The 16,256-nt window shown below is 34.4% G+C and overlaps 1 protein-coding gene across 1 annotated transcript in view; it reads left to right on the top strand.

The window, feature by feature from the left end:
* The window catches only part of TBC1D22A (TBC1 domain family member 22A), a 146,592-nt gene that overhangs the window by 98,234 nt on the left and 32,102 nt on the right, over positions 1-16,256 (top strand). The gene's annotated exons all lie outside the window — the stretch shown is intronic.

Genomic DNA, 16,256 nt, shown 5'->3' on the forward strand with positions numbered 1-16,256 from the left:
TTGTTTTTTATTATGTAATTAATAGAACAGAATAGAATAGTTCATTTGGAAGGGACCTACAATGATAATCTAGTCAAACTGCCTTACCAAGTTACGATAAATTTTTGTTGGTCACCTACACTAAAAAAAAAATTAAAAAAAATCAGTGCTTTACTGATTTCTGTTGATGCCTTCACTTCCTTGCATTGCTGGGAAAGGGTGGCACCAAAATGCTATATACTAAAGTCTAGCACCACTGCAGACACAATTTTAGTTATGTACTTTCACTGGGGAAAGTGTTTTGTAGAGCTTCATCCTGAGTTTTGATCTTTTTACAAGCATGATTGAGACGTGCAGGAAACTATTTTACGCATTCCAACTGGAAAAGTTGCTGTTTATGTCACTGTATCAGTGTAGTTTCTCAAGAAAATGTGATCAGTTGAGTCACTCATTAAGTTTTATTGCATCTCTGGTGTACTGAGACGTCAGTTCGTGTTCTGAAAACAGTGTTCAGAAGCCTCATTCACTTGCCACATCAATGCCTTATTCCTGAGAAGAGGCAGAAAAGTCGTTCTGTTTCTCCAAGCTGGAGTTGATGCTGGCATACTTCACAGCAGAGAGATTTCCCTGTGTTCCTGTTCACTCTAAAATGGACTGTAGAGTGTAGTGCACTATTGAAATAATCTGCTTCTGGTCAAACACAAAGGCATTTCACAGTCTGCAACTCCGTCCTTCATCCTTTGTGGAGCAGCACAGGAATTTAAATAAGCTCTCATGCAAGGAAGATTATTTCTTTTTAATATAAACATTTTAACTGAAGGGAGAAAGTCGGAATATCTTAGTGACTGTCAGGAAATAGAAGCATAAACCACTGGGTTTGTGATTATGAAGTGTAAGATTTAGAGAATTAATGGACTTGCAGCTTAGTGCTGATTTAAAAGAGAATGTCCTACAAAAAGAATTAGGTTTTCTTATGTTAGTTGATTAATTTTTTTTGCTAAGCTTTCTGATGTCTTTCCTCCTTTCAGCCATTCTGTCTTATCTACAAGATTGTGTAGATTTTTCCAAATCATTGTGAAAATAAATTTTGATTGAAATATTTACTAGAAATAATCTTTCTAGAGGAAAGACACTGCTCTATAGCTGTACAGAATGTGGAATTTATCATAACTAACTACTGAAATATAAATTTTTGGAAAGCACTTTATAACTGAATATCCACTAATGTACGTGAGCTAGAAAAATGCACTTTTTATTTTTCCTACTAAAGCATAGCTTACTTTCATGGTGGAGTGTTGATGATGTATTTGAAATAACAAACGTAAAAGTAAAAACCTCTGAGTTTGTCCTGAAAGCAAGATTAAGTTATGAATGACAATTCAGTCGCCTTCCTGAGCTGTCTGATAGCTTTGTCAATATGGCAGTGTAGATTCTTGGCGCATATTTGCAGAGATTTCATATCAGGCTTATCCCCTTGTTTTGGCTGAAGACATGTACACAGTACTGAACAGTGGAGGGAGGAGACAGCCTAAGCTACCAAAAGATTCTACTTACAGTATCAACAATCATCCATTTTTTTTATCTGACATCTAGTTTTCTTCACTTTATTAAAATGATTAAGAACAAGTCTGTGCTTCAGTCCTTGCATCAGCAAAAATAAAAAGTGCTTAAGAAGAATTGAGTATTAATAGATGAGACATTCTGTAAAGAACTTCTGAGTTATTCTCACTAGTAGCATAATTATTCCACTCATCCTTTTCCTCTGACAAATGGAACACAACTGCTGCCAGTTGTTTATTAATTTCATCCTTTATATCAACTTTCAACTCTTTCTATTAAACTGTGATATGCTCTATTTAGTATATTATTCTGTAGATCTGTTTCTTAGCATTCTCACTCAGCAGATATTTATTTTTGTCATGCATGTGTTTCTCTGTGAGAGTGAGGGAGTGTGAAAGAACGTGTTGAGCAGTGTCAGATGAAGCTCATTGCTATTCTAACAGCATGACTGCACTCCTTTAGGAGGGCATTCAATCCTTGGCATTCATTCCCTCACACTGATGTGATAACAGAATAAAAGAGCTTTACAGCTGATTGAAGTCAAGTAGTAGAGCCATTGTAAAGGCTCACAAGAAGATTACTGATGAATACCATTACTGCTGGAGGTTGGACTGGCAATTGTGCATGTCCATGCTTTCTTAAAGAGAGTGAATAATGAAAGAGAGCATGTGTTAATAATTCTGAATTAGCTATGCTTTCCTTTCCTAAAGGGAAGATGGTGGTGTCCATTTGACTTCAGAGTGCTAAGAATTACGTCATAAATGTTTACCAAGTTCTGAGAAATCTTCATTTTTAGGTAAAAAAAAAAAAAGTTGTGTCTGTATTAGTTCTCTGGTTTTGAATATCAGAGTAAAGGAAATTTGGCATGATATTCTGCATTAGTCTGGAGTCAAAAGGTGTTTGGCCACTTCAGGAATTAATGGAAATTCATAGTTTTTCCCATCTTTTGCTCCTCAACATTCTCGTTTTTCTTGTGACAGGAGACAGATTGAAGGCCTTGAATTTATTGCAGTACATGGAACATTCTTTGCTTATAAATGAAACAGATGACTGAGATAAAATTGAAGGCTCTTCTGTAGTTTAGTTTGGCTGAACATTTTTGAAACTAAAGTACTTTCTGATTGTTTTTTCCTGCAGAGAGGGAGTGTATGGGAAAATATTACATGAAATGCCCAGTCTGACTCTCATTTCTTTCTATTATGCTTTTAAGTAAGGAAGAAATAGGAGATAAATAAAACTTTGTGAAAAGACTTCCATGTGCAAAAAGATAGTTCATAACTACAGGTACTACCCCTGACAAGACCCTGGATGCTCAACAAAACCTCAGGTTGGCCTCAGCCATGCTTCAGTGCATGACTGTATGTCAGAATGTGTTTCAAAAGAATGCTTGCAGTCCTTACCAAAACACTGCAGTAGCTGTGTCATTCAGAAATGATTTTCTGAATCCTCGCAAACTCCTCAATGCCCTCTCTGGCCTCTATGAAATTCCTTTTATCAAGTTCTGTTTGCTTCCTGATCCTCTCATCATTCTTTCTTACTCTTGTTGGTGTGGGCCCCCAGTTCTTAGCTGTAGTTTTTCTTCTGGCGTTCACTGTGGCCCCTGGAACTTTCCTTCTTCAATTCCTCTGAAGGAAAGCTCCTAAGGGATCTCACGTTTCCTCTGGAGACATTATCCTGACCTCCTGGTGTCTGTTTTTGAAAAGGAATACAGCCCCCACAAACTGAAAACATTAATAATCTTTTACAATACTCCAATTGGATCATCGTAAATATCCATATGATCACTATACATTGTATTGTACAACCTTTACTACATATTCTATTGGTTTTGGTAGATTACAATTATTGCATGCTGTGATTATTTTTTGTCCTTTATCTGTCTTTGAGAACAATGGCAGTAATTACTTGAATTGTGTTGATACCTCTGAATGAAAAAAGTATTATGAAAAGTAATAAATGGAAATTATGCCTCCAACTTATATTTGCTCTGAATTTGTTTCTAATGGAACTTTTATGAAACACAATAAATAGTATTGAAAATGGAAGTTTTATGTAGTGGCTTAGGAAATAGTAATAATACCTTGAATATGCTAAATAGATACAAATAGCTATACAACAGTTTTTTTGCATTCTAGGCAGAAATTAATATTTTGGAGAGGAAACATGGTCTAGTAAATAGGACAATAGAGATAGTTGAAATGCCTGTGCTTTCTTGCTTTTTCATTTAAATACAGTCAATTTTTCTTTCTTTTTTGCAAAAAGTTATGGATGAAAATTTCCAGATAACATCACTTATTATTTCCTTTCTGTAAAAGGGGAACAGACTTTGTGAAAGTTTTATATAAATTATTAAATACAAGTCAGCTCAACAAAGACTGGATCTTCTGATTATCATTTAATAAATTCTCATGTTGCTGAAAAAAAACTTATACATTGTGCTCAAAGTTCCACAAAACTAATAGTAGCATTTTCATGATTGAGCCTTTAAATTCTAATCATCTTCCTGTTTGTTAATAAACAGGTTTTCTTCTTTCTAATGGGATTCTTTCCTTGTTCATTGTAATTTATTAAACCCATGGAAAAGCAGTGTGTTAATGGGAAAACAAATCAATCTGTCTTTTCCGAGAAGTATAAACAGCTTTCATTGGTGATACTTTTTTAAAGCTTAGGTTGCAGATGGAGAAAAGTTGTCTCTTAGGTATGTTTTAATTTCATTTTAATATTTCAGAAAAAAAAACGTTTCTGGGGATTATGTGCTGTTGGTTTGTTTCAAAACAAGCCAATACCTGCTTTTTAATAAAATATTTTCATAATTAAAAATGTCAGTTTTGTTCAGTTTTCCATAAGATACAATTTGAAGTGTTTTGTTTCATGATAGTGTATGACTTCTGAAGTTAAATATTTAAGTGCAGACTAAATGTTTGTATGATTGCAGGATATTTATTTTTTAAGTGTGGTTATTAGTATTATCTCGGAATACCTGCTATGTAAATTAGGTATGTGGTAAAGAGAGTTTTGGTTTTCTGACTTGTAGATTCCCTTCATCTCTGGTATTGAGTCTTGTTTCATTATACATGCACTCTTCATGGCTTTTATTCTAACTGGGCTATGACTTTTTTTTTCTTGTTTTTCTTTTTGTTTTAAATTCTCGTTGTCTCTGGTCCTGTACCCGTTATGGAAACAGAGCTCTGCTGTTTGGTTCCCTGTAGGCTCCCAGTGAGCAGTGCTCACAACCTTTGCTTCCCACCTGTTTCCATAGTAGCAGCACCTTGTCGTTTTTCAGAAGTGATTATTAATTTGGTTTATAGTTTAAGTGCCCAGGGATGCAGTGAATTTTCACAGCCTTTAAAAGCTAGCCAAGCTTTAGTGGAATAAAATGAAAAATAAACAGGTCTTGAAATGCTCCTGATAGAGTCCTTGCTGTCTGAAAGTCATGTGGCAAATGCAGATTCTTGAAAGGTGGCCAGGATCCGTCTTCAGTAGCTCATCACTAGTCCTAAGAACTGTAAAACTTCTGAAATCAGTTAATAGTTTGCCACCACTGTTTCTATCACTGTGCCTGGGTGCATGGCTCTGGGAGTTTCTTCAGTGTGTAAATTCTCAGTATAACTTTGGGATATACAAAGCTGATCACCTTGTTTTGCAGCTCATTTTTTGCACATGGCTGGTTTAGAGTGTATTTTTTCCACCTATGAGCACTGTGCTGCCTTTGTTTTGGCTGGAGTGAGCTACAGCTTTTGTCAGTGGTGAACTGCATCTTTCCACTGAGCCTTTCTGTGATAGCAGAGATTTTATACCAGTAAGTTTTTAATGCTGCCCTGAAAAATAAGATGCACAGAAAACAGTTTTCCAAAATGGTATTGGATGATCAGTATTGATCATCGTAAAATCTCTGTGTAGTTTTTTTTGTAAGGTATCTAATTGCATTAAATATGGTTTATCTCTTATTTAATTTGTCTATATCCTTTGCTATTTTGATATTGATTTAGGGTTTTTGGGAATCAAGGAATCATGATGTACACAAAGTAACCTTGGATGAGTAAGCTGTGTCAAAAATCTTGTAGCTGTGTACCAAATGAAGTTGTATTTCCAGTTTACTTTATTTGCAAGATATGAAAACATTGGCATTAAGTTAAATTTATTCTTGAACATACAGCTTTACATCTTTTCAGCATTTTGGGAAATATTTTAGTTAGATTTTAAAGTCTAAAAGTTCAGTCCTTCATTGCTATAGGCAAAGTCATATAGGAAAAATCAGTTAAATTAATTTAAAAAATATTATAAAGCTGAAGGACAGATACAGTTAACAATTACATTTTGATGCTACATTCTTTAATAAATAAGTACATTATTTTAGTTCATAGCTTGGGTAGATAATATTTTGTTTGGTTTCTGTTGTAATTTTCTAGAGGCTGAGTTGTTACTTTGCAATGTATTTTTTCCTTTCACATTCATTTTGTTTATAAAATTCATCTTGAAGCCTGGTAGCATCATATTTTTTTTAATGATTTCTTTTTTGTTGCCTATTACAACTTAATAAAGAGATTTGAAGAAAATCATATATATTTTTTTCTTTTATAATTGTAGAAGATAAATCCAATAAGAGTAATTTGTAACCTCACTATGTACTCTTTTGAAGTCTTAAATAAAATAAATTAGTGAAATGCTTCTGAAATTTTGGAGAGATACTTAGGAATCTAATGTAGTGTCCAGGTTGTTTCAGTGGGAATATTATTGTGCTTTTAAAGTATTTGGTCAATAGTTTTTGATAAAAGAATTTGCAGAAGTACAATACTAGATGTTAAATGTGAATTTCAGCTGAAGATTTTGTGTTCAGTCAAAAAAATCAGCCAGAAAGCTTTTCTTTGGATAAAAGCTGTCCTCCTGTTTTGAGCTGCTTAAGGGTAGAGGCAGTGATTAGGGCTTTCCTGTTTGCTTTGTCATCTGTTGGAAGTGTCTCAAGCTACTGGGACTGAAGACTCAGTCCTTTAAATGTCAGCATGGATTAGTGGAGAGGTGCACACAAAAGCTGATGGAAAGAAAACAGCAAGTCATGTTTATTGACAGCAATAAGAGATTTGAGTAACTTAAACTTCACAGTCTGGTGATGTCCTGTCAAACAGGAAAAACATGAAGCTTTGCAGGTTACCTCAGGCTGTCAGTATGGAAAAAGCTGTTGTATAACAAGAGCTTTTTAAGCCCTTGTGCTGTATCTGTGATGGAGTAAGGTTTTCCAGAAAAACCCCAATGCATTATTGGTAATATTAGAATTAATAAAATTGCATGCAGGTGGTAGTATCTTTGCCTCACTTTCTGCCACTTTTTTCTTCATTTACACTGCTACTGGATATTCTTGTGGGAGCTTTTCTAAGAAAGTGGCTGCTAGGAAAGCATTTTTGGTTAGTGTCTGATACATCTGAGATGGAGGAAAGTATGATATTATTACTGTTGCTATAATCTCTTAATTGCTCAGGGCTCTTCAGGTTCAACATAAAAATTTCATTTTTCAGAGGTAACAATAGTAGCATTAGAGGTAACCTCCAGAGACCCTTGATAAAGCAGATTGCAACAAACAGGTGTTGCTATTCCCATATGAATCTTTTGCTTTATGCTGATGTCTTCAATAGGTCATCTGGTGTGAAGACTTGTTCTTAGAGCAGACTTTGTCTTGATTGTTGTGCAGTTGATTGTCAGCATCTTAAGAAGATTCAAATCAAAGATCTTACCTTGATTCAGTGTCATGAAAGATATTTGTGTTCTGACCAGGCTGTGGCATCCATGAAGTCATTTAGCATCCTCAGAATTGTAGTTTTATTCACAAGAAATACTTCCGCTAAATCTAACAAAGGCGATCATATTTAGTGGATATAGTCTCTTGCTCAGATCAGAGTTCAGCCAAGATGCACCTGATCATCACTCTTAATTCTTTGTGTGCTAACCAATTGGTAGGCAGGAATAGAAGTGGTCTGAAGAGTAGTTTTTGGATTAGCATGGTGAGTCTTTTGTATTAACAAAAGAAGCAGCTAATCTTATTCACTCCAACAAGATCAAGCTCTTGGCAACAGCTATCAAGTATTTAATGAATTTAATTAAAATTTGTGCATTATTAAAATTTCCAGCTGCAATATTGAATGACTAGTGATATTCAGATACTTGGAATGAGTAGTGGTGTTGGCTTTTCAGTTGCTTTTGACATCAGCCCTTTCATAAACCTGCAGTTTTGCACAATCAAGACTATAGAGCCTCTGTGCTGGACGTAGCTGAACAGCAGCTGAGTAATGTTTTCAGATGTTGTGCTTTTTCTTCTCTTTAATCAGACAAGATGTTGCTGCATTCAGCAACTGCCTGCTTTAGTTTCAGTGGCATTATTAGTTTGTTTTAATAGAAGTTGAATGAAATGTGAAGTGTGCAGACCAATGAATGTTGTAAGCACTCATATGGTCACAAAAAGCTTGGTATAATTAAATCATCATCATGAAGCAAGATTAAGCATTCAGGCAAATTGCCATCCATAAGTAGAGACTAATTCAGATAGATGTTGCTCTGCAATAAAACAGTGTTTTCATGAATAAGATTTTTGCAGGACAGCAAATGGAGGTAAAATACCAATCCCCACTATTTCCTAGCCTCCAACAGGACTAATGGTGATCAGAAATTAAGGATTTTGTTGCTTGTTTCTTGTTTTGTAGAATGTAATGTGGTTTAATGATGGGAGAAAGGGAAGCAGCCAGTGATGTGTCTTGAATATATCTTGATAATGGCTGTGCTAGAAAGTTGGATGATGTTCTTGACTCTGTGTCATGATTCAACTCTGTCATGCCTACATAACTTGTAAAGATCAGCTTGGAAAACAGGGAAGGAAGGCATTATCTCGTGCTTATTGCTAAATACCTTTCTGATTTCCACTTACCATCTTAGTCAACAAGACCACCTATTAGAAAACATGTGACTGAACATTCATGAGTTCATTCTCAGCTCTTATGGGTGGATTCCTTGAAAGAAAAAAAGTTGTTGAAATAGTTTGCTTTAAAACTTATTTGTTGTTATTATTAAGAAGAAAATAGGTCTTTCTTAGAACACATGAGGTGCAGGTATAGATGTCAATCTAATAAGAACTTTTGCATTACATTGATGTAATCACCTCCTCCCCCACCCCCTCCACCCTGCTTTACAGAAGTAGGAATTTGGAGATTGTAGTGTTTTTATTCACTGAACAAGAATTCAGCAATATCTTTGTTGGATTATTTAATATGCTTTGCTCAAATGACCAGTAATATCTTATTTAAAAGTTCATGGTAATCAAACAACCAAATTTGCTCAGAAAGGCACATAAGAACCTTCCTATCTGGAAGTGACATATGTTACGTAAAACATACTTCATGAGAGGATTTCTTTGAATTACATGTTGGCAGTGTGTCAGTAAGCACTGTCTTGTTATTTGATGAGAAGTTGGAATAAGCAACCATTATTTTTAAATACTGTTATTTATATTTTGGTTTAGTTTTTCAGTATAAATATGTGATATATATGTATAGAGGTATTCACATTATTCTTTCAGTTGTGAAATGGTAGAGTAGCACTTACTACTTTCTGTAGGTCTGTTTTGAAGTATTAATTTGATAACTTTTATTAATGCTAATAATATGATAAACCTAAAGCAAATTACTTAAACAATGATACAACTATTATACAACTGTTTCAGTATCTTTGGAATCTGTGGACTAAAAGCTCTAGTGATTGTCTCAAGCATGTATTTCAGCAGATTTGATAACCCATGAATATCTGCAAAAAAGGATATCATTGTGCTCTTATTAATGAACTAACAATTTCATACAAAAAATTCAGCAGTACCACTGTTTAGAATAAAGGGATACATGTAAATGAGGCTAGTGCTGAAATTATGTTTAAACAATGCTGACAGTTCTTCTATTGTGCCCATTAATTAATTTCCCAGCAACGAGGGTCTCTGGGAATGAACTGTAAAAATAATTAAAATGATACATGAGGTAAATAATTTTGAATTCCAAAAGGTGAAATAGAGAATTAGTTTAGTAAATATTAGTCATACTGCTTATTTATGCTCATTTGCCTTTTAAAAGCAGGTTACTGAGGTCATCTGGTTTTAATTTACATGTTCTGCTGAAGTTCTCACAGGTGGCAAAGTTGCCATATTATTTTTTAATCAATTGTGCTTGTCTCTATTTCAAATCAGTAGTTTGCTTAAGGCAGGTTGGCTTTAAGTTTATTTTCGTAAAGATATTTTGCCTTGCAACAAAGTACTTCAGAATTAAATCAGCTGCAGCATATATTTCCTAATGATCTGAGTTTGTGCTTTTTAAGTTAAATCATACCTTTAAATAGAATTCTGTGAATAAAAGCAGTGCTGATTTTAGTGTGACAGAGCTTTGCTTTTTTTCCACCACGTTTTTGGCCAACTAATTGGTATCAAGTAATGACTTGAGATGGAATTTAAATGTTTCGATTCAAATTAAATTAGTCATTTCAGACAGAATGAATGGAGTTTTAATTAGAAGGAAACTTCAAAACAAATTTCTTTCAGCTGGACAGTCATGTCACAATAATTGAAGTCCAATTTTAAGCCTAGCTTAAAATTAAAGAAATCTTTACAATACATATTCTTTCTATCATGGAGTGGTGAAACAAAGATGAGATCTAAATTTTGGTATCCCAAACGTGCATGCCATTCAAAATATTTTGTCTGGATGTTTTTAATCAAATCTGCCATGTAAACTATTAAAAAAGAAATAGCCTGTAGGTTTCAGAAATTGTTTTCTTCAACTTCATGTATGCTGGGAAGGCAACTAGTTGGTCACTTTTGGGTTTTTTCTTATTTTATTGCTCCTCACCCTTTCCATAAAAACATTGCACTTCCTTAACTTCATACATTTTGAGTTCAGGTGGGGGAACTTCAGTAAAATAAAGATGCAAAGTGAATTTTTTGGGAAATAGGTAGAGGGTTAGACTTTTCAAGTATGTGAAAGTTTTTGAAAAGGCTGTTTGGTAATGTTGTCTTCTCATACCCTCTTACAGCCTGTGTGATCGATCTGCCTAAGCCTTTTCTGAGGAAAATACTCAGGACAAAGGGGTGTGGGAAAGTATATCCTTTGTCTTTGTATGCATGAGAAACAGAATTAATTGTATGCTTGTATTTCATGCTGTTAGAGGAAGTAAATGACGTAGTGATGTTCAGTGTTAATTACACAGAGATTTGCTACTTTGAGTCATGACACTGAGTCATGGTTTGGTTAGATAATTAGGAACCGTATTAATGGCTCTAACCTAAATACTTTGTTTTTTAATACATCAGTTATGGTGAGCAAAAGAAAACATAGCTGTAAGTAATCAACTGCTCTCTAAAACCTAAACAGTGTAAATTATCTGTTGTTATTGATGAGGGCTTATAATGTTATGTGGCTCCTACTTGTTAATGCACTGAAACCAGCCTGAGAGAGTTTCAGTAGTTCTTGCTGCTGGTTCTCCTGTTTTCATTGCCAAGCAAGTAACTTGCAGAAAGCAATTTTTTGTTTCTATTAGAGGACTCACAAATATGGATATTAGACTGGGGGTTTACATACATCCCTCACTGTTCTTGTTACTAGAATCACAGTGATTCATCTATCACTGGCAGAATTCGTTATCACTTTGCCACGTCCCTATTTTTGCTATGTTCTGTGTAGTTATAACTAGTAGGTAAAGTGGAAGTTGTTTGCCTTTTCAAGTTGTAGAAATTCAAAGCAGCAGATTAAGCAATAGTTTCTCCAGTAAGTACAAACAACAACTCATGGTCGCTTTTCACTACAGGTAACAAGGGGCTTATTAATGGGAAATTGGAGAAAAGAAATTATGTTTTCTGATAGTCTCACTGTCCATAATGCTTCTGTGTCTATTTGGGTTCTTTTCAAAGTAATACTAGAAATAAGTGTTGCAAAATGTTCACCTTGGATTGAGTTCAGCATCTTCTTGCGTTTGTATCAAAGGCATTTTTCAAGAAAACTGCTTTACTCTGCTTCTGTCAATACCCAATTCTGCAAGAAAAGGCTATAAGGGAGTTGCATAAGAAGCTCCATTCCTTTGCTAAGACCTAGCAACAGTCTTGTGTGTGAGGGTAATAAACCACCACACAAGAGGAGAAAAATAGCTGTAAAAACATTGACATTTCAGTGTTGGATGTGAAAGTTTTACTTTGAGTGAGAATCCACTTGACATCCTAATCATGATTGAACTCTTTAAAAACTTCATAGTGAATTCTTTAGAAGAACCAAATGAGAAACATTGATTTTTGTTTTCCACCACTGTTTATTCTGGAAAAGCTAGGACAAAAAAGTCAAATACACACTTAGTTATTTTTTATTCTATTTGAATTGAGCATATTAGCGAGTGAAGAGGGCAGTAATTAAAACTCCATTCTGAAAATACAAGAAGGTCATGTGGAAATTTGTATGAAAGATGCTTCATAAAACTAAATTATTAGTTGAAGAGTGGATAAATCGGGTAAATAGTAATTATCACTAGCACCCATTTATATTTGATATTGATTCATAGTCTTAACATGAATTTTGCATGCCATGTGGAGCATTCCAACAGGGCAAGGTATTGATCAAAAAAAATTCCAGCAGTGGTCTGTGTTCTTTGTGGCTGGGATTTCACAGCAGAGGTTTATATCACAAGTCATATTTTAGGAATTGTTTCCAAGTTGTTGTTGACTAGATCAGAGAGGCCAATGACTAAATTGTTATGAAAACTGATCTTCACCTAGTTTACAGCATAAATTTGCAAAATCTAATACAACATTGTTTGATAAGTTTTTTTTAACATGCTTAACAGAAGTAAGAAATGTGAACACAATCCTTTTAACTTTTTTAAAAAGTAGCTCTTCTATAAGGGATTTAGTGAGCTCTAAGAGTTGAGGTAATAATTTTTGCATAGTTTTTTGGCTCTGACAGATACTTCTAGCTTGATGTTATGACCTGGAAATGTTACTTTCCATTAAAGAATTTGAAATGCTATGAAATGTGTTTGGATCAGATTTTTTTTCTGCAAAGATCAAACCTGCCCATAGATTTTTATGTTAATTGATGAATGTTTACATTAGAAACAGCTACTTGGAGGCGTTACCTATAAATTCAGTTTATGTTTGTTTGTTTGCTTATTTGTTTTGTTTTTTTTTTAAAGCATAGAAGATCCAACTTCATTGCTGTGTTTATGGTGAAAATGGGTTCAGCTTAGACAAGTGCTCTTGGTCACTTACTGTTTTTAGGAGCATCCTCTTGGGAATAGTCGTAGTGAAGCAAAAGCAATGATAGAAGACTATCCAAAATGTGCAAACTCAGCAGAAGTGTTTTAATAGGTATTGTTGCATATAACTGTAAAAAACTTTTTAACATATATAATGAATAAAGTTTAATTTTTTAGCACCAATGAATAATCGAAATTTCATTATTTAACTGCCTGGAAAACTGACAAGTGGGAGAAGGTTGTGATCCTACATGAGCTGGTAGGCTGCTGTGTACAATAAATACAGTTTCAGTCTGCAAAGTTTTCCAGTATCTTTTAGAATGACAAGATTAAGGTGACTTCAATTCAGTGTTCTCTAAACTTGATCCTAATATTCTTTCACTGTAACTAAATACGTCATTTTAAGAAAGTGTTGACATGATTTTTGTAGTGAGAAATCACACCTCACAAAGCGTTAAGAGCCAGTGAACATGTGTACCAGGTTGATGTAGAATACTGGGATTGCTGAAAACAGTGAGGAATGTTCTTCACTAAAGGTTATTAAGGAAGAAACATGGCTGTGAAATTCAAGGGTGTGCCCTTGTATGAATAAAAACTGCCTGAAGGCTAGAAAACAAATGTGAAGAACAAGCAGGCAAGTTTCAAAATTAAAGGAAATAACATGTAATTCTTTTACAATTTGTCATGAGGTTTAAGCTCTTTCTGCTGGAGAGATACAAGAGGGATGCAGGAGCAGCTGAGACAGCAAAGTTTGCTGACAACACCATGTTACTAAGAGTAGTAAAAATGAGAGGTGGACAGCAAAGAGTTATGGGACTTCGCGTTGCTGTTAACAATGAGGCATAAATAACAGGTGAAATTTGGTGTGGACAGATATAAAGTGATATTGTGTGTTTGGACCAATCCTAGCTTTACTAGTATAACTATGGGCTTCAAGGTAGCTTCCTAAAGTCAAACACCAGAGGAAAATACAAGCTCAGTAGCAGTCAAGAATAGAAAAAGAAAAAAAAAAACATTGAAGATGAGGAATTACTGGGAAAGTAAGGAGAACAAAATATCATTATGCACTATGACAGTTATATTCTGTCTGCAACTTACATGCCGTATGCAGTTCAGACACTATTTCAAAATCAGAAAACTACAGGAAAGGATGCTTATGAAGGCTGAGCAAAGATGGTGGAACAGTTACATGAGGAACAGTGGAATAGAGAAAACAATTCTAGCCTGCAAGAGAGAAGGAAATAAGAATGGATTGAAGAAAGTGAACAGGAAGTGATTAGTACAGTTTCAGTGCAATAGCTGAACTACTGTGAATGACACTAGCAGGTGTTGGGTTTAAATCAGACGTGCTACATAGCATGCACTTGTGTTTTGGAATTCTTTGTTCCAGGACTTGGTGATCTACCAAGAAGTTTACAGTTGCAAAAAGATTTAAGAAGTTAAGTGAAGACAAATCCATTAACACCTATTAAATTGACATATTCTGCAGTTTCTCTTAGGACATCTCTGAGCATGAAACCTTTGAAACTTGGAGTATTCTGGGGAGGTACTGCTATATCTTGCACTCCTATACTCAGTCATCTGCTGTTGGTCATTCCTGGTCAGAGGCCAGTTACTGTCATGGACCTCTCTGCTGTGATCATGCAGTGATTCTTCTGAGACTGCAACTCTGAGCCTGTTTTAACAGTAGATTGAGTCTGTGACTAGCAAGTTGAAGCACCAGCTGATCAAAAATGGAAAACTTGGAGGAGCAGCTGACATATTCCACTTTCCATGATGTTCCTGTGCTGGCTTCTTTCTCTTTTTCTGCCATGGATTGCTTGGATATTTCAGCAAAATTTTTTAAGTCTCTTTTCTCTTGCTCTTTGTAATGTGGTAGAAATGGAGCTGCTTAAAGTTGCGTTATTCAAGCATAATCATTGAGTGTTTGGAAGTCCTCGTGTGTGAGCTATTATTTGAGGGTGAAATGTGGTTTAATACCTAACCCTGACAATATTTCATAGCTTTAATTATTCTGAGTACTTAAACAATAATCTTGTATTGTATTTATCAACAAATATAACTGCATGAGGTATTGCACTCCCTAAATGTTGAGTTATCCTGGGTGGGAGGCAGCTTAGACTAATCGTTGACAAGACAATAATCAGTCTTGTCATACAACAAAATTTGCATTCTTTTGGTGGTTGTCTAATTCGAGAAGTTTGGGAAATGCAGTACAAAGAATGCCTTTCATTTCAGCTACAGAGGAGATTCAGTATTTCCAGGGCAATGAGATATTTGTGATCTTAACAATCTAAATGATTTTTATTGATAATGACAGATGGTTCTTAGATAATGTGTTCTGAGTTGTCTGTAATATGTTCAGAATAAATCTTCTGGAAGGTTGTACATCTGCCTTGAGATTTTTTGCTAAAATATTTAAATCAAGGTCATTGTTTATACTTGATTTTAAATAGCTTTTAGCTGGTAGCCTGCATTTCTGTACATTTAGAGATCAATCTGTTTGTAACTTCAAAAGCTGCAAATGGAAAAGTATAATAGGTATCAGGTGTTAGAAAAGGCCATTATGCATTAGCTGTTTTACTCAATTTCTAAAACTGTCTAAAACTATCCAACGGAAATACTTTGTACCTAGACTTATCTCTGAAGCATGATGAATTTTTAAATCTGTAGGGGATATGCATTTTTTCTCTAATGAATTGCATTTTTAAACCTATTTGGCTTCATTTAAAAGAGCTGAAGAAACTTGTATTGGTGAAAAAAAAGTTAAACAGAAAAATCACAAGACAAAAGTACAGGTTCTTATACATCTTCAGACAATAACTTGCAAATAATTGGCATTATCTCTTTTCTGGAACCTTACTGATTTGGTGGATCAGATGGTCTGTAGTTTCTGCAGCTGTTAACAAGGTGTTTTAGAAACCTCTTGTAGCACACTCTGCTCTTTTATCAGTCAACGATAGAGGAGAAGGAAAAATAGTAGTAGGGTAATATTTTTCCTTCTCCATTTGTGATAGCTGGGAAGTTAATTTATTGCACATATTTTAAATACCATGTTGTTCTAGGTTAAATAGCAATAAAATAGGTATTTTATCATGTTATGCTTTATATAAGAAGTTGTTTCAGTTCACTATACTTGAGCAGAACACTGTATTTTTCTAAAGAGTAAACTTCAGTTTTGAAATGACCAGCAGAGAATATGAAAAAACTTTTTATATTTTTAAAGTACTATAATTAGATCTTGTAAATAATATAGATATCAGCATTTGGATATACTTCCATCTGCCAGATTATGTAGTTTAATTTTATAATTATTATTTTTAAATTTTATTTTAATGAGATTTTACATTAGCATCAGTTCACAGTCATAACATTGATAATTTTATATCATAATTATTTTTTCAGTTCTTAGGGATACAGAAAATAAAATCTAAGATTAATTTAGTAACATAAGAAAACTT

The sequence above is a fragment of the Lichenostomus cassidix genome, chromosome 1Aa (assembly GCF_008360975.1).
Source record: "Lichenostomus cassidix isolate B80296 chromosome 1Aa, HeHo_3.0, whole genome shotgun sequence".
NCBI classification, from domain to species: Eukaryota; Metazoa; Chordata; class Aves; order Passeriformes; family Meliphagidae; genus Lichenostomus; species Lichenostomus cassidix.